General features: G+C 39.9%; 1 protein-coding gene across 1 annotated transcript in view; it reads left to right on the forward strand.

Annotated features, from left to right (window-relative positions):
* The first annotated feature begins 15,235 nt into the window (after window positions 1-15,235).
* The window catches only part of LOC118221799 (angiotensin-converting enzyme-like), a 157,029-nt gene continuing 147,996 nt past the window's right edge, over window positions 15,236-24,268 (forward strand). Inside the window, exons 1-5 of the mRNA XM_035407189.1 lie at window positions 15,236-15,360; window positions 15,584-15,640; window positions 15,857-15,996; window positions 16,211-16,329; window positions 16,420-16,596. The gene's annotated coding sequence lies outside the window, so the exon portion shown is untranslated. The remainder of the gene's footprint in view (window positions 15,361-15,583; window positions 15,641-15,856; window positions 15,997-16,210; window positions 16,330-16,419; window positions 16,597-24,268) is intronic.

Below are 24,268 nucleotides of genomic sequence, written 5' to 3' on the forward strand. Positions count from 1 at the left end.
GAAAAAACATGAAATATTTCGGTCATTGTTTTTATTACATTATCATTATTTCATTTTATTCATTTTTTATTGATGGTCCGAGCCATACTGTTTTTGTTCTGTATTATTATTATTATTATTTTATTTATTTATTTATTAATTTATTTTTATGGACAGCAAAAACGAAATTGTACAGCTATGAGGATATTTTTATACATATTTTTTTTAATCTTTGGAGGGATATTCCAGTGCACCCCCCCCCCCCCCCCCCCCACTATTGAAATGATGCCTAGTGGCCAGATGGTGGCACTGTAATGCAATTATTTTGGCCCATAATTCCTAATCTGTGTGGGCTACAATCAAAATGTTACCTCAGATTCCTTGTTCCTTGCTGTGGGCGTGTAATTTGTTTTTACTAAAACAGCTGTAACTCATGCACGACGTCCAATCCTCAGAAAATTTGTTATATAGGAACAGCTCATGATTCTAAGGAAGCATGCAAATATTAGCACCTCTCTGCCAGTAGGTGGTAGTATAAGAAAAAAATTTATTGAAATATGCATGACTTTTCAACTGTTTGACCAATCAGGCTAAAATTTGCAAGCTGCATCTCTGTGAAAGCCCTCGCCAATGCTTTACAAACAGATCTTAAATATACAAACAAATCCCTTTAAAAAATGTCTGCCATCAGCCAGGCAGATATCCGCCATTTCACAGGCTTAGCCATGGCCGATCATTATGAAACTTGGTGAGTATACTGGCCAAATGATTGGTAATTCCCTGTAAAATCTGGGATCAGTCAACTATTAGGGGGTGCTATAGCAAACTTATTAGTTTTCAAAGAGCATATCTTTGCTTATGGTTAATGTAAAATTCTATAATTTACATCAGTAGATTCTGCTCCTTCGGTTGAACAGCTTCAAGAGGACCTGCCTGCAGCACGCTGGGCAACCTCCACCAGGAGTACCTGCACGCTCGGTTCCGGAAGCACGTGACCACACCAGGAACGGAAATCACGTGACCTCAACTACTTAGGAAACAAGTTAGTTTTTTAACCTCTTAGCGCAAAGCCCCTAGTGGTTGGCACGCTGGCGTGCCTAGATTGCTCATTCAGATATTCTGTGCTCTTGCAACCAAATTAAGTCTCATCTGCAACACCCCCCCACCCATGACACACTGGACAATATTGTTGATCTGGGTATACATGAAAACATTCTTTTACCGTTAAAAAATTGTATTCCGCCGTAGCAACATGATAAAGTCAACAATAGCCTTATGCCAGTACAGCTGTGAAAAACGCCGCTCGCTGAACACTGAAATAAACGAGATTAATTTTTCAAAAATTATACCATGCCATTCTACAGTAAATATCTGCGACTAAATATGAAATAAATATACATCCTTTTTCATTGGTTTTATGTGTAGAGATGTCCCTTTCCAGACGGAGTGGTCATATTATCTTGGACAATCCGTTTGTGAAATATACGCCATTTGTGACGCCTGGGTACCTTCCAAAATAGCTGTGTGTAATACCGCACGTTGTTTTTGGTGTTTTTGTCCTTTGTAGTACAATCTGGCTTGATCGACAGTTAATCGATCCAATAGGTGACAGAATACGGTTTCTAACAATGTTTAATATGTCTAATTTTACTTTTGGTATAGCGTTTTATAGCTCAGCGTAACCAGAAGTTTTGTCTTATAGCTGCATTACGCATTCAGTCTGTGGTAGCAGTAAAAGACACTGCACCTGGCGAAATTTTATCGATGACTTTCTTTTTCTTGGAAAATACTATTATTTTTGAGAAATTCTTAGCATGGCTAAGGCATATGTTTGCTGATAGACCTAGCTGATATACTGTTTTCTGGGTAGTTAGAACTGGGGAGCAAAAGGATTCATTCTGTCTGTCTGTGTCTACTGAACACAGATAAGATTTCATCATCCAATGTAAGTGTTACTGCTGAAAATATTTCAGTTATATACGTTATTTTTGAAATTGAGTGTCTTTAAATAGGTTAGTGGTATTTTAGAATGAGGATATTTCACACTGTAACGTAAGCGTTCATTGGTTTGCTTGTAGTTTGTGTTTAATGTATGTACTGGATATGACCTCTACTGGAACATTGCCAAAACGTGGACAGTTGAATATTGTTTTAATGTCGACCCATCCCCATACAAAAAAACATCACATACTGTAGAGTAGAGAAAAACATACGAGAGTTAATGATTACACATTTAGGTATTGTACCACAGTATGATAATGTTTTTGCATTTTTTAAAAATATGATATCAATGTTTCACCTTAAACCTTCATAAGGGGCACATCTATGCTTTATAATGGACAAAAAGCATTTTATTCATTTTTGGAGAGATTTTGGATATGTTTCAGGACCACTGGATATTTTAGACTACTGTACTGATGGAAAGCTTGTAATTCCCACTTGAAAATGATGCAACAGTCAGTTTCTTTAGTCAAAACAGTTGATTTGTAGTGAAATACATGATTATGTTGTGATTTACAGCAATGCATAGTTTAGACACTTTGGATAAATTTGGAGACAGTGGGTACACTGTTTACTTTTTGATTCATAGATCTTTAGTAGTTCTGCGTATCCACCCTTCGATTTGACGCACTTGTGGTCAAGGAGTTTTTGATCCAGGACATGTATAGTTTAACCTGCTGTATATTTGCAATCTTTCAGTATTTCATTGCAAACTAAACAAGCACGAAACTGTGCAGACCTACGGCGCAACTGTACAGAGTGTCATGAGTAAAACTTGGCTAACTATATAGCTAGCTACCTATGGCATGTCCTCACCTCTGTAACGTTATTTGTTGTCCTCCGTGTGTCCATACATCTGTATCGGTGGCACGCACTAAGTAGGTTAACTAAAGTAGGCGAAATGCTAACATGTTAGGGTTAGCAAAAGTAACGTTAGGCGATAAAGCTGTGCTTAAAAATCTTGTGCTGCTTGAAGTGGTGATTTTGGAAGATGCACCTGCGCATGCGTCCTACTAAACGAAGCACCACCTGCGCCTGTGTCGCACAGGTCGTCCGTGAGTGAGTGAGTGACCACAATTTGCCATGCATAGCCCACGTGGGAAAAATAGCAAATTTATTTTAGATTTTTTGCCTAGACAAGTGTCTGTGATGCTCACATCTGGAGTTATAAAGCTTTAAATTGGGTACCCCCAAATGGGCAAATATTGGCCTGATTTGGCATGTGCGTTAAAGGGTTAAAGAGAAGGAACAGCAAACCGGTTTGGCTAGCTAGTGTGTGTGTTTTAAATAAACAATAGATTTTTTTACAAAGGTAATACATTAATTAGATGTAGCCACTTGTACGCCTGTCATTTATGATTGTATATCAGTTTGAATTAAGGGTGGATAATTCTCTGGTTACAAAGTAGTACTTACTTTGATAACCTTAGTGCACCTTACTAGGCTAATAATAGCAGGGCGTAATGCCGGCATTATGGGTTTTAATGTATTTTTCTGTTGCATTCACACTTATTGTGATCACTTGACCATAGGCCATTTTCTGCATTCAAACTTCGAGTCATAACTGTGGACTCTTATATCCCAGATATAGTTGTACTTGAAGAATCTTAATTCCTAAAAAATTTGCATGGTCTTATTAAAGTGAGGCAAAAACCAGTTATTCTAATTCATTATTCTTTATTCAAGAGTCCAAAAAGAAACAAACAAAAAAAATCAAGACAATAAATTATTTGATTTCTTAATAGGCTTTTAATGGTAAAACTCAATTCCTCTGGCCAAGGCAAATTCTGCCTGACAGTGGCTGACACTCTCATTCCTTTCCAGGATCCTGATGACCTTTACAACAAAACAAGTCACTAGTCCCCTTTATACATCAATTATTGTTTATCATGTAACCAATACCAATTCGAAATAATTCCGCTTTCACATCTCACCTCTTTAAGTATCACATCAAATAGGTAGTCCATGTTCAACTCACCTCTGTCAATTTGTGTTGCATATCTGTAGCAGGCTTCATGAGCTACATGAGTTTGACTGTCTATTGGGAATCGGTGATAAAGATTTGCCAAATTTACATGTTTAAACAGTTTGACAACTTATTTTGGATTGCACTTTTTTAAAGCATGGATGCAAAGAGCTTTACATTTATATATAACAAGATTAAAGATATTGTGAAAAGTTGATCTTAAAAAAACATATAAAATCAAATGTCTGATTTATTTACCGGGTTCTCATTGTTTTAGATTCAATGATGCTGTGGGATTCTCCCACAGGTACATCCAGCTGGACCTAGTGCTCCCACTTTTTAGACCCTCATGCAAGTTCTGGAATTAAAGTGAGAATTACATTTATATTCATCACAATCAAAACGCAATGCAACAATGATGAAGGAACTTCCTTTGGTACAAAACAGTGGCACGACATTACACGGCAATACAGGTGGCACAGTGTATTCTGCACACATAGTACATATAGTGCAGGGGACACAATGCATACATTGGACAGACTATACATAGTCTTGACAGTACACAAAGAAATTATCAAAAATTGGTAGCATGGTCTATGTTTATGGCACGGTTGTACAGTTAGCCAGGATGGCCCTGTGAGATGGCACATTATTCCAGGGGTAATGATGATGTTACCAGGTAAAATTCAGTATAGTGAAATTACACAGTGCAGTACTTGTGTGTGTGTGTATACATAGGCGAAAAGCCATGTTGTGCTATGTGCCGTTAACAATAAGAAAAGACAGTGGGCCATGCAAGATTGGGAAAAGGCAGATACACATCCTCTTAGACCAGCTTATCATAGTTGGTGTTGCACTGTATTCAGAGAAACTGCTTTCTTTGTGTTTGCGTTGAGTTCTTCCTGTAGTTGTGGTACAGTTTTTTGATGGTGTCTCTTGCTAGAGAAGACAAAATATTCGTCTTCTGCCTCTTGATCTTCCCGATCTTCTCCTGTCAACATTATTCCACATAAGCTGGACACTTCTGCGTGTATACTGAACACTGCACTGCGGGAAATATTATGCCTCTTTGCAGTTTTTCACTTGGAATAACCTTGCCACAATGTGTTTACTTGGCTCCACACATCTAAGCCTAACTCCTTCTTCTGCCATATTTCTCGCTACTTTCGTGCCTAATATACGTACAGTACAGTCCACTGATATTAAGCTACCTATGGTTAAAAAATTTTTAAGTAGATAAGATATCAGTCAATTTAATTACTCCCTCACTTCACTCCCACCCTTCCACCTCCCCCTTTGCAAAATGGTTGGATATAATTCAAATAATTTGTTTAATTGTAATTAAAGCCAAAGGAGGCTATTTTGAGGAAAGCTGTGTCTTAGTAAAGCTCACCTTTTTGTTATTGTAGGTATTGTTTTTATTGTATTCGAAAAAATTGACAAAATTAACTGAATTGTTCTCTACTTAACGTTTAAAAAAAAAAAAAAAAAAACACTCAGATGGCCAAATACTTTTGTACTGTATGTTCACCTGTTACAGGTGTTTGTCACTTCAAATCAACAACTGAATGTCCCATCCCTCAGGTGAGAATGAGAAGGTCCAGCACGAGGAGCCACCCTTTGCATTTGCAGCATTGTACCCATTTAAAGGTCTGCACATCTGGATACAGCAGCATGACAAAATGCAAAAACTCACATTTACATGTAGGCTTGAATAGGACTATCAGTATAAAGAGACTAAAATTATAAATTTGTACCTGCTGAACAAGGCAAAGAATGCATATCAGACTAATGCTACATGTACCGCAATTAATCCATCAGTGCAAGCCGTGTGTATACTGGTGTGTGTATGTGTGTGTGTGTATACATGTATATAACTTCTGATTAACAATGTTGTACAGTAGTACAGATTATGCTGTAGTCAGCTGAAAGGTAACTTCTTTGCTTGCAAAGGATGGTAAAGTAGTAAAAAAAAAAATGGTACAGTAGAATAGGCTCATCCAATTTGTTCAGGTGTTGGGAACAAAAATATGTACAGTGATAATAAAATGTCTGATGTTTGAAAGGACTAGGCAGAGTTGGAGTAATTTGAAAGGGGTTGGCATATGGGTTTAAAATATATAATGTCAGGTCCATAAATATTTGGACATTGACAAAGTTATTATTTTAGCTGTCTACCACAGCATATTGGAGTTGAAATTAAATAATGAATATGAGCTCAAAGTGCAGACCTTCAGCTTTAATTTGAAGGTATTTACATCTAAATCGGGTGAACGTTGTTAGAATTGCAGCACATTTTATATGTTACCCCCCCCCTTTTTTTAAGGGACCAAATGTGATTGGACAATTGGCTGCTCAGCTGTTCCATGGCCAGGTGTGTGTTATTCCCTCATTATTTCATTTACAAGTAAGCAGATAAAAGGTCTAGAATTGGTTTCAAGTGTGGCATTTGCATTTGGAATCTGTTGCTGTTAACTCTCAATATGAAGTCCAAAGAGCTGTCACTGTCGGTGAAGCAAGCCATCATTAGGCAGAAAAAACAATGCACGCTGGGATAGGCTCCAGCATCCCCTGTGACCCTGCTCAGGATAAGCGGGTATAGATAATGGATGGATGGATACTTTCCAAAATGTTCTGTTTTTTTATATTTTTATGTATTTAGGTGTGTACCATGAATAATTCCTCATATATTTCATAGGTATTGATACTTTTGTCTTGATAGTACACTTGTGCCCTTCAAATTACACCATTATCTGTCTCTGCTGTATGTTGCCATAAAGTTTAGTCTTTTTTAGAGTACTGCCAACCAGCTGGAAATCTCCTTTTATAGATCTTGGGGATATAGGGTTAACAAACCCAGCTCACTGAACAAAAGGACTAAGCACTGTGCCATGTAACAAACAAGCAGGCTGTGTTTACTCTAGGGAGGATATCACCACTTTTTATATTGTACTGTATTCTCTGGGCTGCACATTTCCAGTTGGTTTACATAACGGTCATTGTTCATCAAAGAAAACATTCACATTGTTGTGTTTGGATACCTTTCAAGTGGGCACTTGCCCCTACTCAAAATGTCCTTAATGTCAGTGTTCATGATAGGCTCCTGCTTTAGTTTCAGCATTAACAATGTTTTAAAAACAGGAAAGCTGGAACAACATATCACATTTTCAGTTTCTTTATCTGATAAATCAAACCAACATTGATAGATGTCAAGTGAACAGTCATGTATACCCTGCAAACCTGAAAGACTCTCTGATTCAAGCAGCTTGCCTCAGCCTGCCTGTGCCATGCTGCATCCGCTTTAACTAAACAGCCAAGTAGCTGGCTGTGATTTTTAGCTTGTGCATTTGGAATCTGTCTGTGGAGATCAGATGCTCCAGGCTATTAGCATTATTCCACACACTGCTGGTTCTATTACAACTGGGAACAGCTTGTGAACAGTGTTCAATTATAAAGAAAAATATCTGTGACAGGGATGTGCTGGAGAATGAGGGTGGGGTTTGGGAGGCAGGCACATTGAGTCCTACTATACCCACAAGCTTATCACTTTTCCAACTGCAAGAGGAAATTTGTGTCATTAGCACCATTCTAATAGATTATAGAACAGTTAGAACTGTCAAGTTTCATTGACCAATTGCTTCATGAGCAGTTCACAAGTTCAGTTCCTTTTTTAATATGGTTTACTTTTCATAATTATTTTTTCCACTGCTACCATGAAGTCGCTTCCTTCTGGCCACTTACATAAGGAATTATTCCGTCTGATTTTTTAGATAATGGCTTTTCTGTGTGTGAATGTTCTTTAGACATAATGCTATACACACCACTCTTCTATGGCTTACTATAAAAATGTAAGATTACATTACATTAAATCTCTGGAATTCTGCCTGACCAATCAGTCAGGAAGCCATTCATCCTGTGTTCTTATTTGAGTGCTGAAAAAACTGTTGTGTTAAATTGTAGTTAGTATTTGTGCAAGAATGTATCAACACTGTACTCTTATTCTTAGGAAGTTATGGTCCAGGGAGCAGTATGTGGAAAATCTTGAAAATGCTGGTCAATGGGACACAGTTTATCAGAGTGGGAGGCAGGACTGCTGGCTGCTCCAGGAAGAACTGTTCCACATTTCCCCTGCAAAATCTTTCAGGATGAAAGGGTCACTTATGTGCTGGTGGAGACCTATCTAGACCTCTGAGAAGTGGATGTCTGCTTTACAGAGATAACAAAATGCTTGTTCTCCTCAAAGCTAAGACCACATAGCTCTTAATTACTGATGGTAGTGTAGCCCCCTACCACTTGACTCAATGCCTAAGACATAACTGTTCAGATGACAGCAAAAAAAAAAAAACTTCCTTGTGGTTTAGTCGGTAAGCTGCTCACTGCCAGCAGAGACTCAGCCCCATATAATGGAAATTACAGCATGAAACCTGGCCATGCTTCACCTGTCATTATTTGCTTATACCCCCAAATAGACACCGGCATCTGAAATAGCATCCTCTTTAATTATTGCTTTCAGTCGACACTGATTCAAGGTGCACTGCTTTAAGACCTACAGCGTTGTAAAGTGTAGACTCTTCGCACTTTGATGCAAAAAACCCAGTAAAACCACTAGAGATAAAAGAAATAAGGCAGTCCCCTTCCCCAAAGGAGGGCTGAAATTGACACCCCAGGTTGATGATTGTGGTGTTTTATAATCCAATAACTGTCCAAAACAAGTCAAACAACTGCTAATACTACAGTGAGGTATTGATTTTGCTAAAATTCCCCTCTGATCCCTAAGCAATCTGTCTGCTCTTTGTATACAAGCTAGCAAAAGTCACATTAATTATGCGTTATTTCCATTGAACTGAATGAGTTATCATGAGCATTTGCAAATGAGCATTTCAATGTATGTAAATACAATGTCAAATGCAAAAAGTGTTGTTTCTCTAAAAAAAGCAACTTCTTACCTTACAAACAGTGAAAATTATCTTAGTTAGACATTCCAGTGCTGAGGAAATTACCTAAAAGCAAGCTACTACTACCCTCTCTAAGATCTACCCATCCTGACTTTTGCCCCTGCTTGGAAACCCTGTATACACTTGAGGCCAAAATTTTACGTACACCTAGGCTTAAGATATTCAAACTCAGTTTATCACAACTCCGCACATTTCATGTTACCATACATTTCTTTTGGCAAGTCAAATAGAGCATCTACTTTGTTCACATCAGAGGTAATTTTTTAAAAATCGATTAGAGACATTTATTTCAGCTTTAGTTCACTATATTAGAATTCCACTCAGTTTGGTTGCAGGAGCAATTAATGTCTGAGTTGAGCAATATAGGCATGCCGGCGTGCAGACCACCGCTTGCGCTCAGGGGTTAAATGAATCCTGTTCCTGTGGTACCGGGTAAGACTACACGCATTCCTTAACCAGTTTGGGTTCCAGAGGGGTTTCTTACAGTTGGTGATCTTAACATGACAAGTTTTGGTTTCTTATTGTTGGTGACCTTGACATGCCATTTGGTGTATCGGAAGGGTTTCTAACACCAGTTATGCAATGTGTTGTAGCTATCTTACTCTCTAGGGACTCCCCTTTAAACCTTCTAGTTTTCCCTCTCAGTCAAGTTTTCTAGTTGGGTGTGGAAAATTATGTGGCTAACCCAATGAGAAGTTCCTTTGATTAACCCTTAAGTAACCTAGGTTGATTGCCATTTTTTCCCTATCCTCAGTTTTTTACAGATTAAACAGGTTTATCTAATAGATAACACCTCATGCAACCCCTAATTTTTTCCTCAAGACTTGTCTATATCAGGAAATGTCCAGGTTTTGGCCTGGATATGATATACATTACATGAATAGGTCATATGAAGTAACAATATCATACAGTCATGTCAATAGAACGTACCATTGCTTTATAATGGTAAAAAAAATATCAGCATATTACCTGGCGGAATTATGTTAAGAGAACTGAAATGGTAAAATAAAACCATTTTCTTTTATTTTGATGATACTGAAACCAATTTGGGTGGCACGGTGGTGCAGTGGGTAGCACTGTCGCCTCACAGCAAGAAGGTTGTGGGTTCAAATCTCAAACCTTTCTGTGTGCAGTTTGCATGTTCTCCTCATGTCCGCGTGGGTTTCCTCCAGGTATGATTGGAGACCCCTCCGTGACTCTGCCCAGGATAAGCGGGTATAGATAATGGATGGATGCAACCAATTCAAGCAATAATTATGTTTAACAATAACAAATGATAAAATAAAAATAAATTAGCATGATATATAATTATCATAAAAACTCTATGAATAACTTTTCAAGTACAAATTGTTTTGTCATAAACTGAATGATTAGTTTACAAGCTGTTCAATCAATCAATCAATCAATCAATTTTTATTTGTATAGCGCTTTTAACAAAGGAGCTTTGTCACAAAGCAGCTTTACAGAGAACCGGCCCCCAAAGAGTAAGCCTAGGGCAACAGTGGCAATGAAAAACTCCCTGACTGATAACAGGAAGAAACCTTGAGCAGAACTGGACTCAGAGGGGGAACCCATCTGCCGCGGGCAGGCACCGGTTTTTTATGGAAATGGCTTACATGAAAACAGATAAATTATAATACATAAACAGCCAATCGAATATTAATGAATTAAGTCCAAGCAAAGGTGACTCCGGTCACGTAGAGAGATGGGCAGGAACACCAATGGGTGGCAGGGTCAGACGGGGACAGGCTTGGTGCACAGCAAACTAGGGGTAGAGCTCCAGGCAGGTGCCTAGAACCGAGGAACATGAAAATGCATTGTTCGGGGGTTCAAATGGTAGATTAGCAAGCAGAGCAGAAGAGACAGAGGTGCCTGCGTGCAATAAGGAAAACCCCGGCAGAATAAGGCTGTGGCAGCATAGCTAAGGGAAACAGAGACGGGCCAACGTAGCCATGAGGGCAGGCTTGAGACAATCATCATGAACGGTTCAGCTTAACACAGCAATACCAATGATGATCCAGTGACAGCACTAACCGCTCAGTCCACCAGAGACTCTATAGCTATGCCCGCCACCCACTCCTGCCCCTCAAACATAGGAGAGACTAAAAAGATACGTTTTGAGCCTAGCTTTAAATAAGGTGATAGTGTCTGCGCCCCGAACATGGGCAGGAAACTTGTTCCACTGGAGGGGAGCACGTTAGGAGAAGGCTCTACCACCTATGGTACTTTTAGCTATTCTAGGAATAACAAGGAGGCCTGTTCCCTGCGAACGGATGAATTAGCTGGAGCCCTTTCAGAGAGGAATTTGCACATCCAGACGAAAGAGCATTGCAGTAATCTAATCTTGAAGTAACAAAAGCATGAACTAGCTTTTCTGCATCATGTAAGGACAGTATTTTCCGAATTTTAGAGATATTTCACAAGTGATAAAAAGCAACCCTAGAGATGTTTTTAATATGTATATCAAATGCAAGATCTGGATCAAAGGTAACACCAAAATCTTTGATTACAGCACTTGAAGTAATGGAGATCCCATCAATGTTAAACATATAGTCAGATAGTTTGCATCTCAGGGACTTAGGCCCCACTACCATTATCTCGGTCTTATCGGAGTTTAGCAAGAGAAAATTTTGGGTCATCCATCCCTTTATGTCTATAAGACAGGCTTTGATCTTGGACAGCTGGACAACTTCATCAGGCTTAACTGATAGATACAACTGGGTGTCATCTGCATAGCAGTGGAAATGAATGTCATGTTTGCGAATAACTTGTCCCAGGGGGAGCTTATTGAAGCAGCTGGCAGTCTGCTTCAAAAGTAAAAGTGACATGAAATCTCAATGTACCAAACAGTTTGAGAATAACTGCAGGTTTTTTATTCCCTGTATTGCCAGTTTATATATTCCAGTAGCTGTCATAGTAAATAGCGGTAGAATATATAAGTAGCTTGTAACATTCATATTTTATTCCACAAGCAGTAAAGACACGTAACCTATTAGAATAGTTGAATCGTTGCAAGAAAATACAAATCCTCATCTCCCGAACCATCATCTTTCTCAATAGAATGAAATATGGCGTGAACTACCTTAGTTATTTTGAAGTCATGTTTCGGAAGTTTTCTGTAGCTACTATTCGTGGTGACAGAACAGTGTAAACATGGCAAAAGTAGGCGTCGTTTTCAAAATGCAGCCCTAGCTTTAATGTCAGTAGATTCAACATATTTGTTGCAAGTCTTCCGTGCATAACAAAAAAAAGAAAGTGATCCTACTTTCAGAAATAAGAGAGTTGTTTGACGGAGATTAAAGATGTTTTTTGATGCAATTTGCGTCTCTTGGCTTCAACAGGTTAATGCAGCATGATCAGCCCATAACTGTTTGGCAGGCCCATACAAGTGTCAGAACTGGCATATGTGCTTCTACCTCTGATTGATGGTATCTCCCCTTTAACATGGTACGGGTTCTCCTGGCATGTTCTTCATTGACAACAGTCAATACTGCATGAATATGGTGTGCTATAAGGGCTCAAGGAAGCCATTTCACTGCCTCCCCAACTGCAATAGAGGCTACACCAGGGCAGTCAAGAGCTGTTTGTATATCAGTGTTTACCCCTTCAGTGTTTTCCATTAATTTTATAACCGCTTAGTCAAGATCAGGGTCACGGTGGCAACAGGGCAAGCAGAGCAGCTGAGTGACTTCCTCTAGCTCATCCCGGGGGATCCCAAGGCGATCCCAGGCAAGACTGTAGATGTAATCTCCCCAGGATGTCCTAAGTCTGCCCCTGGATCTCTTCCCGGATGGCCGTGCCTCCAACACCAAATGGAGGCGCCAAGGAGGCATCCTTATCAGATGCCAGAACCAGCTGATCTGACTCCTTATCAGATGCCCAATTCACCTCAACTGACTCCTTTCAATGTGGAAGAGCAGTGGCACTACTTTGAGGTCTTCTCAGGTGCTTGAGCTCCTAACCCTATCAAGGCGAGTAAGCCCCATCACCCTATGGAGACACCCCATTTCAGCTGCTTGCATTTCTGATTTCAATCTTTCGATCACTACCCTCAGCTTGTGAGCATAGGTGAGAGTAGGGACAGATTTTGACTGGTAAATCAGGAGCTTTGCCTTATGCCTGTCTGACACAATGGCCTTATTACTGTGGCTGTTGCGCCTAGATGGCGGTTAATCTTCCAATCCCTTTTTCCTTCACTCATGAATAAGACCCAAGATACGTGAAGGCCTCCATCTTGGGCAGGTGCTCCCTCCCTCAAGGAGACAAACTATCTTTTTCCAGGAGAGGACAGTGGTCATCTATGGAGGAATATTTTGGACAAAATTAAATAAATGAATACATCTATAAATAATTAAATATATTGTGTAATGTGACAATACATAAATAATAATAAAATGAAATCTGAGCATAAATAATTAAATAAGGCATGAAATGTACGTATGTATTTATTTTATTATTTATTTCAATGACGCTATGTGCAACATGAAATAAGGCTTGAAATTAAAACCGTCACTTTCACCCATCAAAGTTGGGAGGGCGGGCTCTAGTGAGTACACAAAACACAGGAGGCTTAGTGATAGGTGGAGTATTTCTGAGAGACCCGCCTCTAGTGGCTGCAGTCAACAGCAATCCAGCAATGAGCGATTCCCAAGGCAAGCAAAGCGCAGTAGCACACTATGTTGTGCCAGTGGGCGGTCAGTGGTGGTCATGACGAGCAGAAAAATTTGCCCACAATTTTTCTGCTTGTCATGAAAAAAAATAGTGAGGTGGTCCGGTGGCTCTTTTATGCTGTGAGGAGCATTTTTCTGGCATGGTTTGGGTTTACTTGTCCCCATAGAGGGAAGGGTCCTTGCAAATCAATACAACATTATTGAGTGATCACCTTTAACCTATGATGAAACATTTCTATCCTGATAGAAGTGTTCTCTTCCAGGATGACAATGCCCCTTTCGCAATCACCAGATCTTAACCCAAATGAACACCTGCAGTGGTTTACAGTCCCATGGTTGAAGTGTTAATGGTCAGAAATGGTTTTGAGTGCTCACATTTGCCTGGTGGTGGTTTTGCAAACAAGTAGTTCCTGTGGAAATACAAAAAAAATATTTGCAAATTTGGCAGCGCCAACTGAAACCCTAAACCACTCTATGTCTTTCTTCAGCATGACTTTAGTGTGTTGTTGTGGTGTGGGGATGGCTGGTGTTAGCAGCCACACCTGCCCTGGGTCAAGCTAATTAGACCTGGCTAATCAGATAATTGTTTAGGAATTAGATAATTGGCCAGGCTAATTGGACCCGGGAACAGGGGTGGCTGCACCTGTGCGTAGTGAGGCAATCAGTGCGCACAGGTTAAATCTGCCATCCCCACCCACACAAAGGAGAGCCTCTCGGTCATGACAGTGTTAACATCTGCTCTTTGGCTGTACCATCTTGCCACCCTTGTAAATAAATGTGGACTGTTTGAACATCATCTCCCTGTGTCTCTGTGCTGGAGGGCCCCTTGGAAAGCCACTTCGGTGGCCTGTGGCAGGCTTGTTTGCCACAGTTGTCTTTCAGAATATTCTCATCTCATTATATGCCTCTCCCTTAATTGCCCAATCATCTGAGGTTTTCACTGCTGAAATCTTACATTTCTATACATTTCAGTGTTTCCAAAATTTTGGACCATATAAACAAAAATTGCAAATTTATGCAAACACTGTTTCCTCATCCCTGCTTCTAATGCAGTGAAAACAAATGATCTCAGAGTGTACACTGAAACTGATTTTCTCAGTACATGGTTTTGTGTACTTTGTAACTAACCCCAGACTTACAAACTATTATTACAAACTAAGCTGAAATGAAATGAATTGCACTACTATTGGGACCGCACAACAACACTGAGTATTATACTATTTCTTTGGTAATGCAATTGACAAGTGACACCCTATAGCACAGGTGGCATAAATGCACTGCTATTGTACAGGGTCTAAAAAGCTGAAATAATATATTTATTAGCATAGCAACCGGATACTTTATGTTGAGTTCTCTATATAAGGGTCACTGTGTGTTGTTTTGCCTGGAGTTCAGCTTCCAAGGAAATTGCAGTATCCGCAGGGGTTTGCTAATGGCAGGAAGTTTATATTTTTCTACCCTGAACTGGAACACTCCTGGTTCATTGAATAATGCCATAATTGTTCATTGTTGGAGGGGCTTCCTGCCCGTGCAGCCAGAGAGCTCATTAGGCAACGTTGATCTCAAGTGACTCTTCCCCACATGTGCTTAGACAGTTTGTCCAGTGGCAACTACAAAGTTGCATTGCTCTTTGGAATTGACCTGCTAAATTTTTTTTCCTTTACACAGTCATGATGTAGTATCATAGAGAAACTTCATGTGTCTGCTGTCAGCTAGACAAGAGTGCACTGAGCTCTTAGATAATAAGCCATTCAAACTGTGGTCTGTGTTGGGACCCAAGATCTCCAAAGTATGTGCATTTTATATGCACATTCTCACTGAGGAAAATTATTGCACATTTTTACAATATTAACATGTATAAAATTCAAACATTCTTTCTGTATTCTTTACAGATAATTGGCCTAAACTAAGTTTTTCAGCACCCCATGTGGGAAAAAAACATGGGTTGAAAGCAAGGTAAAAAAGGGTTTTAAGTTAAAATTGTGTTTCTTCTTTGGTGCTTCTTTTCTTAGGTGAGAAGTTCAAACTACAATCAAAAATGCCTGGAATCGACTTTTACGATGCATCCTGTAAGTATCCACATTTATTTGAGTTTCTTTTTCTAATGCTCTGAAATAAATACACTTTAAGCAAAAGTATGTTAAAGCTAAAGTGTTTAAAAATAAAAAAATTAAAAAAACAGGTATGTCCAGCATTCAAATCACGAATGAAGGTGGGTTAGCAATTTGCATATGCATTAACGACATTGCTCATGGGACCGCCTTTTGATTTTTCTTATAAAACAGGATAACTTTACCAGTTCTAGAGATCTTGACAATGGATGAAGAGCTGGTGCCAAGTCCACCAACGAATCCACAAACACCAGAGCAAGGGCGGATCAACCCTGCCAAGGAGAACGCATGCTTATCAACACCTACACTTATTCGTAAGAATCCTTTCTTTAAACTGCTCAGTATGCTGGTTGAAGGATTTCGTTATTTACAGATATTCTTTATTATACAGGCTCAGAAGAACCAGAAAAAACTTTTGAAGAGGTGAAAAAATCCCGCCTAAATCTCAGCAAAAAAAGGAAACTTTTTAGTGGTGAGAATTATTTCAAGTACGCTTGTTAACAGACTGTTGTTTTGTATGCATTTTAGACAAAATGATACTAATTCTACAGGATCCGGTCCTGAGAACCACATGGGGAAGAGGGCCTTGGAAGAAACGGTGGTGAAACAGATCACAACACAAAACCCTACACTGATTGAAGAGTGTGGTAAGTCTATTTAGAACTTGTGATACTTGTAAGTTTTGATGAAAGGTATGGTTTGAAACAAAAACTGCTAAATATTGGGCTTTACTGCAGTTACAACTGAGGAAGCCCCTGGACACAGAGAGGACTGCGGTGCTGAGGAAATCAACCAACAGGCCCGGACATCACACCTCCAGGAGCAACCAGCTGTTGAAGCAATACTCCTGAAGCCAGAGGACACTGAAAGGCGATCCTTTAAGGTCCATTTGGAAGCACTGAAAATCTTCAGTTGTGAGTTGCATTTGGCTGAACAACGTCTCGCAGTGTTGCAGGACTGTGAGTTTCGTTTGTCCGAACAACGTCTTAGTGTTTCAGAAATTCTTTGAAAAATATTAGAAATGGCACAGAGGCAACAACCAGATCAGGTACGCCTGCTGAAAACATTCACAATGCTTTTATAAACCCAGATCTGCTACAGCTTGTTAATAATAATAACCAGGATACTTACAACATGCATGAACTAGCTGGTGACTACTTTGAATTAAGTTTTGGATCAACTAAACCAGGAATGAATCTTAATGAGGATTAAGGAATCTTAGGATCAACTAAACCATCTTAATAAATTACCACTAACATCTACAGCTGATGATAACCCACAAGGTTCTGGTGATGTGCATGATGCTGATAGTTATGATGATGTTGGTGAGGTGATTTGTGACCCTGACATGGTAGTGGTGCAAAGGCCCTCCTTTAATTGTGTTGAAATTAGGCAACGGTTTAACTTTGCATCCTTACACAACGTGGACAGCTATGAGGACTTCTATAATGTGCTGCTCAACATGTTAGATCGTTTATTGCATAGAGCTATGCAGTTGGCAAGACCCAATGATGTGATTCAGCTGGAGTTGCGTGCTGACTCCCTGTCTGGGGGTGTGTCCATAATTGCTAATGGTGGTAGTGTCGATCTGGACACATTTTTGGGCATGGTTGAAGAGCTGGTTCAGAGCGATTTTGAAATCCATTCTGATGATACATTGGAACTGCTGGTTCAGATAGTTCAAAACCCAAATGGTGGTGCCCATAGGAAAATAGCCAGTCTCAGAAATTAGATTTTAAGAAAAAAAAAAAAAAGTCTCTTTGTAAGTCACAACCGTGAAAATAACCTCTGCTTTGCCATTTGTTTTTCTAAACTGTTAAATCCGGAATTTACGGTAGAGCGGATGGAGCAATACGCCATACATTTACAGACATCAGTAGGCCTGGGCGTGCAGGATATAGTGTCTTTTTCAGACATACAAAAGTCTGAACAGCTGTTAAAGGTAAATTGTTGTTTGGTACCGTAATGCACAGAATGTCTTTTGCAAATTTCAAACAAACCCAGAGCTGCATCCAAAGACTGTGTTTTTGTACCTAGAAATCTAACATTACTTTGGTATGAAGTCGTTGAAAGGTTTCTTAGGCACTGCAAATGTGTGTTATTACTGCTAAACTCCTTTTACAGCAAAAGTTAACGACCGATGTAAGTACTACTGTAATGTTTGTTTTAGTGCTGATTGTTCTTCGCACCTTTTAATAACGGTAAAGTGTAAAGACTGTGGACTTGTATGTCGGTCAGACTTTTGTTACACAGAGCATAAAGTTGCCAAACCGAATAATTCTACTGGTAAAATGAGCGCACATACAAGTAGCCTATTGCAAGCAGTGTGGCAGGATGTGCATTGTCAGTGCTAAAAAACCTGTACCACATCGTTGTAGTGTGAAGCGTTGCGTCAACTGTAATGATGAGCTGGTTGCTGATAGTAGGCATGTTTGTTACATTCAGCAAGTCAAACCTGAACAGCCGAGCAAACGCTGTTTTACGACTTTGAGAGCCGACAGGATGATGGTGTACATGTTGCTAATTTTATATGCTGTATTGATTTTTAAGGGGTGCGTTGGACAGCAGCGGGTCACGGTTGTGTAGAGGCCTTTTTCCGTAGATTCTGCACCTCGAAATACAAAGGGTACACGTTTAGGCTATTACACATAATTCAAAGGGTTATGATGGTTACCTAATTGTGCAACACTTAATTAAACAAGGCATCACACCACACATTATAGGGTTAAGGCAGCAAACTTCCTTGTATCACCGATGATGCATTTGAGCAGCGTTACATAGATTCCCTCAGCTTCCTCACAATGGGCCTCATTTACGAAACGAACGTACGACAGAAAACTGGGCGTACGGTCATTTCCACGCAAAGCTTGGCATTTATCAATTTGGACGTGAGCGGAAGCTATGATCATATCTCACGTCAAGTCTCAACTCGTGTACGCAAGTTTTCATGTCAGCGTGGACTTGCAGTGCAGCATAGTAAATCTGTCTGAGTCGGAGAGTTGTTATTAGACCATATTCTGACTGGCATCTAAGCATATGCAGCCACATATTCATCACTTAAAAATATGTAGCCTATGGCAAAACTATGTGTCATATATCCCCAACATAAATAGGCATTTTCAAATTGTTTGCAATTAACAGGGTTAACAGTTTTTTGGTGTAGGCTATGAGATTAATTTCTCTTTCATTTTGAGATAGCCTACTTGTTAGGCTAGGCTACTGGTGACATAATTACAAGCAATTAAAATGAAGCAATTAAAAGCAATGGGTAGGCTAGCCAATTTGCAATATGATAGGTTAGATGCTTGTTCACTCACCTATTTAATCAATTTTATGACAGCCATCAAATTTCGGCAATGGCAGATCTGGCTCTGTTAGAAGACCTCTACGCGCCGGTTCAGGTCATTTGTGATGCCAGACTCTCGCTCCTAAACGTGGTAGCCCGGTGGCCCGGGGGGACGCACAACTCCTTAATTTGGCAAAATAGCAGCGTAGGGACACGGCTACAGGAGGGTGCACTGCAGGGCCGGAGTCATCTCCTCGGTGCTGCGTTAAATTAATGTTCTAAAAGTATTCCAACGACTAACATTTGTGTGATTCCTGTACTAGGTGACAAAGGTTATCCCCTCATGGAATACCTGGTAACCCCACTGGCAAAACCTGCAACATAGCAGGAGCACAGATTTAACAGTGCATATACGCACACGGGCTACGGTGGAGCGCTGCATCGGGTTGCTTAAGGGCAGATGGCTCTGTCTAGGATCAGCGGGGGGAACTCTTCTGTACACGCCAGAGAAAGTGTGCAAGATAATTTTGGCCTGTGGGGTTCTGCACAATAATTGCGCAGGATAACGGGGTGCCATTTGATGTTCCGATGCAGCCAGATGAACCTATGCCCAGAGAGCCATGGCCAGCATAGCCCCAACTGGGGGGCTATACGAAGGAGACAGGACCTCATTCATCGCTTCTAAAATGTAAAGTGTTAATACTTATGTTTGGCAAGTAGGTTATTCAATATGGGAAACAGACAATGTACAACATTTAGTCAAACATTTTATTTATGTGATGCACGTTTCAAGTTTCGTTGATCTCTTTTAAAGTGTCGTTGATCGCTAGAAGTGAGCGATTTATCTCCACCATTGACCGACAGATTTCTGTCTGTTTTTCCAGGACCTCTGCTGTCAGAATCCAGGGTCGTGGTGGTCCAGCACGGGGGGCGAAGGACACTCTCTCACAGCTCTTGGTTGCCTGACTCTGTGGGGCTGGCTCCAGGCCGGTTTGTGTAGCCGAAGGCTGAACACCACTGGTGCCTGGCTGTGATTCATCTGAAACAATTTTTTTGTGTGAACAGTGACAAACAAAAGCATGTTTATAACATCATTCAAATGAAGAAAAATAAACCCTGCAACCGTGTAATTATTTATATACTAGTAGCCTAGGCTATTCAATTTTACCATTATCCGGCTCGGACACAGTCTGTGTCTCCTCTGCCACCTGTTATGCCCAAAATGGAAGCAGACCCGATAAGCGCGGCCACTCGCTCCTCAGTCTGCGTCAATGCAAGGCTGGGATCCAGCTGGCCTCCTCCAGTCAGCTGGGTGCTGCGCCGAAGGGCTGCAATATGCTTTTTGGTGGCGAGTTTCAGGTCTGACCATTTTTTCTTGACCTAAATGTAAAGAATTACGATATAAGCCATTATATTACTATTTCATATATATATATACATATATATATATATATATATATGCACACACACACATCACGGATGTATAAATTAAATATTCCAACTCCTCAGGTGGAGTTCAATTCTCCACGGAAACGCTGTTGACCGCAGCAGTGATTTCCTTCCACACTGCTTGTTTCAGACTTCCTTTGATGCCACTTTTTAGGCTGCCAAATAGAACTAATTGGTTCAATTGAACTTGGGACGTTAGAGATTCTATTTCCAGTTCGGAAAAATTCCTCTTCTTGGCTGTATTACGCTTCTCCATGTCGTAAACTCTAGGGGCGAGGCCTCCTAAACCGAGAATATATAGGGGCGTGATATTTAAATGACGATTGTTTTCAGCCGCCACATTTATCAACACCCGATCATTCTTACGCTGTGATTGACGAGATACGAAAGTTTCATGAATCACACGTGAACCCTGTCGTAAGATGATTTCTGCGCTCGGATCTGCGGTGGTTTCTACGTTAGATTGATAAATGAGGGCCAATGAAACTGAGCGCCATGCCATTGGATTTAGGCTTTGAAAATGCCAAAAAGTGCAACTTTTGCACTTTTGCTAATCCTTGCTTTTAAACTACATTGCTATTATAACCATTTACACTGTTTCATTGCTTGCTTTTTTCATACATTTAAATCGTCACCCTATCGGCTTGTTAAGACTTTACTTTAAACTAACGTACAAGCCACTGCTTTAAAACTTACATATTCTCACATATTGCTTAATTTACTGCAGAAGAATAAAGTTGCACAAGCACTTTGCCGCACAAGGCGTTTAGCATTCTGAACATTTTTATTAATTTTTAAATTTTTAATTAATTTTATTTTTAGATTTATTTTTTTTATTTTTTTATTTTATTAATTAATTTTTTTACCCTCACCTAACCATCTGGCAACCACACAGCTGCTGGACAGTAAAACTAATTGCAGTTTTAAAGACATTTCTGTTATGAGTCGATGTAACTGATTGTTGTGTGCCACCTACTAATCGTAGGCTACGTGCATAGAATTGTATTTGTTCATAGTTAGTTTCAGTGTAGCGGTACCCAGCAACTTTGTTGAGAAAGTGTATCATTTATTAACCATAATACTAATACTTTACTGTCTGACTTGTCACCACATGCTACATTATGTGTACAGAGATGTATTGTGCTATACTCTGGCAGTATGCTATCCCATATTACAACCAAACTGCTTAATTTTCAGAATTATTGGTCATTAAAACTTATGTGTTTGTATGGATTGTGTTTCCTCTCTCATACTGATGGAATGATCCACCAACAAAGTCAAATAGAGACATCTGAATTCATAAGTGCCGAGGGTCAATTCCCTCTAAATAATTTTAAGTGCTGAGGTTGATAAAGGCTGATCTCTAGTTATTTCAGGCTCAGTATTCAGAGTGCTGTGCCACTAACAGGCTAACTGAGGGTGACCCCTAAAAGGTGATCCTTGAATACAGAACTGTAATTAGATTTGAAATAATCCAATAAATTAATTTTAAATTGAATAACTCAACTAAATACTATCAACTAGGGGTGTAACGATACAGTCAACTCACAATTCAGTTCGATAGGCGATTCAGGGCTCACGGTTCGATACACTCACAATATATTCAACAAAGTAAGACTGAAAACAAACTAAGATCTCACAGTTCTTATTTATTCCTCCTTAGGCATGTACGTTTACAAAAAAGCTGTTTTCAAACCATTTCTTTTTTCTTGCAGTTTTTCCCTTATTCTGCAGACTCCAGTGCAAAATGCAAAAATAAAATCTCAAAATCTCTTAACTTGTGCTTAAAATTGTGCTTTTTAAAAAAAAAAAAGCAGATCCCTACCTTCTTGAAACTAAAAGGAAAAATAATATAAAAATAAAAATAATCAGAATGTCCTTAATGTGTAAACAATGTCCTCATTAAGAGGGGCAAATGTCTGAACTTTTGTTGAAAAGCCATTACCAAACTACAAGACACCTGAGTTGGCCAGGCCACAAAACCCAGTTTAAATGTTTTCACAGGAACTCATCTATATTTTTGGCCTAGAACAATTACATGTTTTTTTTTTATTTTTTATTTTTTAAAGAAAATCAGCATGTCGACATTTTCAGGCAGCAGTTGAGACATCTGACAGTTCACAAAATCTCCTGCTGTTGAAAAAACACGCTCATTTGGAGTGGAATCTTCGATTCATCACGCAGGGTTTTTGTACGGCGTCAAGTAGGTGAAAGGTTGGTTCCTCAGTGTGTGACACCAACTGTCAAACATGGAGGAAGAAGCGTGATGGTCTTGGGTTCTTTTGCTGGATCCAGAGTTGGCGACTTGCTCAGAGTGACTGGCATCCTGAACCAAAAGGGCAACCACAGCATTTTTCAGCGCCATGCAATAACCTCTGGTCAACGCCTAGTTGGTCAGGGGTTTATCCTACAGCAAGATAATGACCCAGAACATACCTCCAGGCTATGTCAGAACTATCTTAGAAGAAAAGAACAAGACGGTAGGCTTCAAATCATGGAATGGCCAGCACAGTCTCCGGACTTATACCCCATCGAGCTGGCTTGGGTTGAACTGGAGAGAAGGGTGAAAGCAAAGTAACCCACAAGTGCAATGCATTTGTGGGAACGTCTGCAATAGTGTTGGGAAGATCTTTCCGAACAATATTTGACATTGTAGACTGAATGCCACAAGTGTGTTTTGTGATTTGAACCCGGGTCTGTCACTCATCCAAAAAGTTCAAAAGGCAAACTTGCTACCGAGTGAGCTATGAAGTCCATTATTTTTCCATTTTGTGTGTGTATCCGATGTTTTTCTTGGGTGATGTACCTAAATGTACAATGGGAAGACTTAGTCTTTGTGGGCCTGGAGCATGTATGATGATGTAATCAGGCAGGATGAAGAAGGAAAAAATGCAAAATCCCTAAGCTTGGAGCTTTATTGTGTGGACATGTGAAGTTGTTTGTGAATTCTCTTGAAATGGGGTCAGAAGGTAGAGAAATGAATGTTTTAAAGGGTTGAGTGTCTGTGGTCATTGTGGTTATTTCTTTAGGGAACCCTGAAAAGTGCCAAATTCTCTGTGCTGTATAGGTATCCCCAATTATAGGGGAGAACGTGGCAAAACCTAACACAGTAGAATGTAGGGATGTATCTGAATCCGAATACGGTATTCGGGAAAGCACGAATAATGCGATGGAAACAGATATTTCTTCTACCGGAAGTTGCTCGTTATTATTCGGATTTGGGGAAAAAAAAGTAAGCTCCATGTCGAGTTCTCATAGCCTCTATCTAACGTTACACGGGCAGAGAGGGAGAGGGGGGGCGGCAGCAGTTACGCACGGCTGCTAGCTGTATCTGGAACTCCGGCACATAGCAGCTGCAGTAGGCTATATGCCTATCGTTATTAGACTACTGCAGCTGCTTTGTGCACAAAGTTAGCGAGCTAAAGAGATCGGATTCATTTAAGCCGCGTTTCCACCAAAAGTACCTGGAACTTTTAGTCCCAGGAACTACTTTTCAAGGAACTAAAAGGTTCCTTCAGCCCATTGTTGTCTGCGTTTCCACCGCGGTCTAAAGTCCCGCGAAGATTAGGCAAATTAGCCCACTGACGTATGAAAAAGCGACGTTGTCGTTGGTCCATCTGTCCTATGATTTCTTCTGTAATCCCATACTACCACCGAAGTAGCCTACATTATTTTCTAATAACCGGGACAGCCCGGAGGGGTTTATTCCACTTATATACAACGGATTACCAACAATGACTATATATGGTTACTTTTGTATTTATTGATTTTTATCGATTTAATCACCTGAAATTGAAATATTCTTCCGCAGCCGTTTGGGCATATTTTACCGTTGTCAAGCAAAACTGTCG

Source organism: Anguilla anguilla, chromosome 2, assembly GCF_013347855.1.
Source record: "Anguilla anguilla isolate fAngAng1 chromosome 2, fAngAng1.pri, whole genome shotgun sequence".
Classification (NCBI taxonomy): Eukaryota; Metazoa; Chordata; class Actinopteri; order Anguilliformes; family Anguillidae; genus Anguilla; species Anguilla anguilla.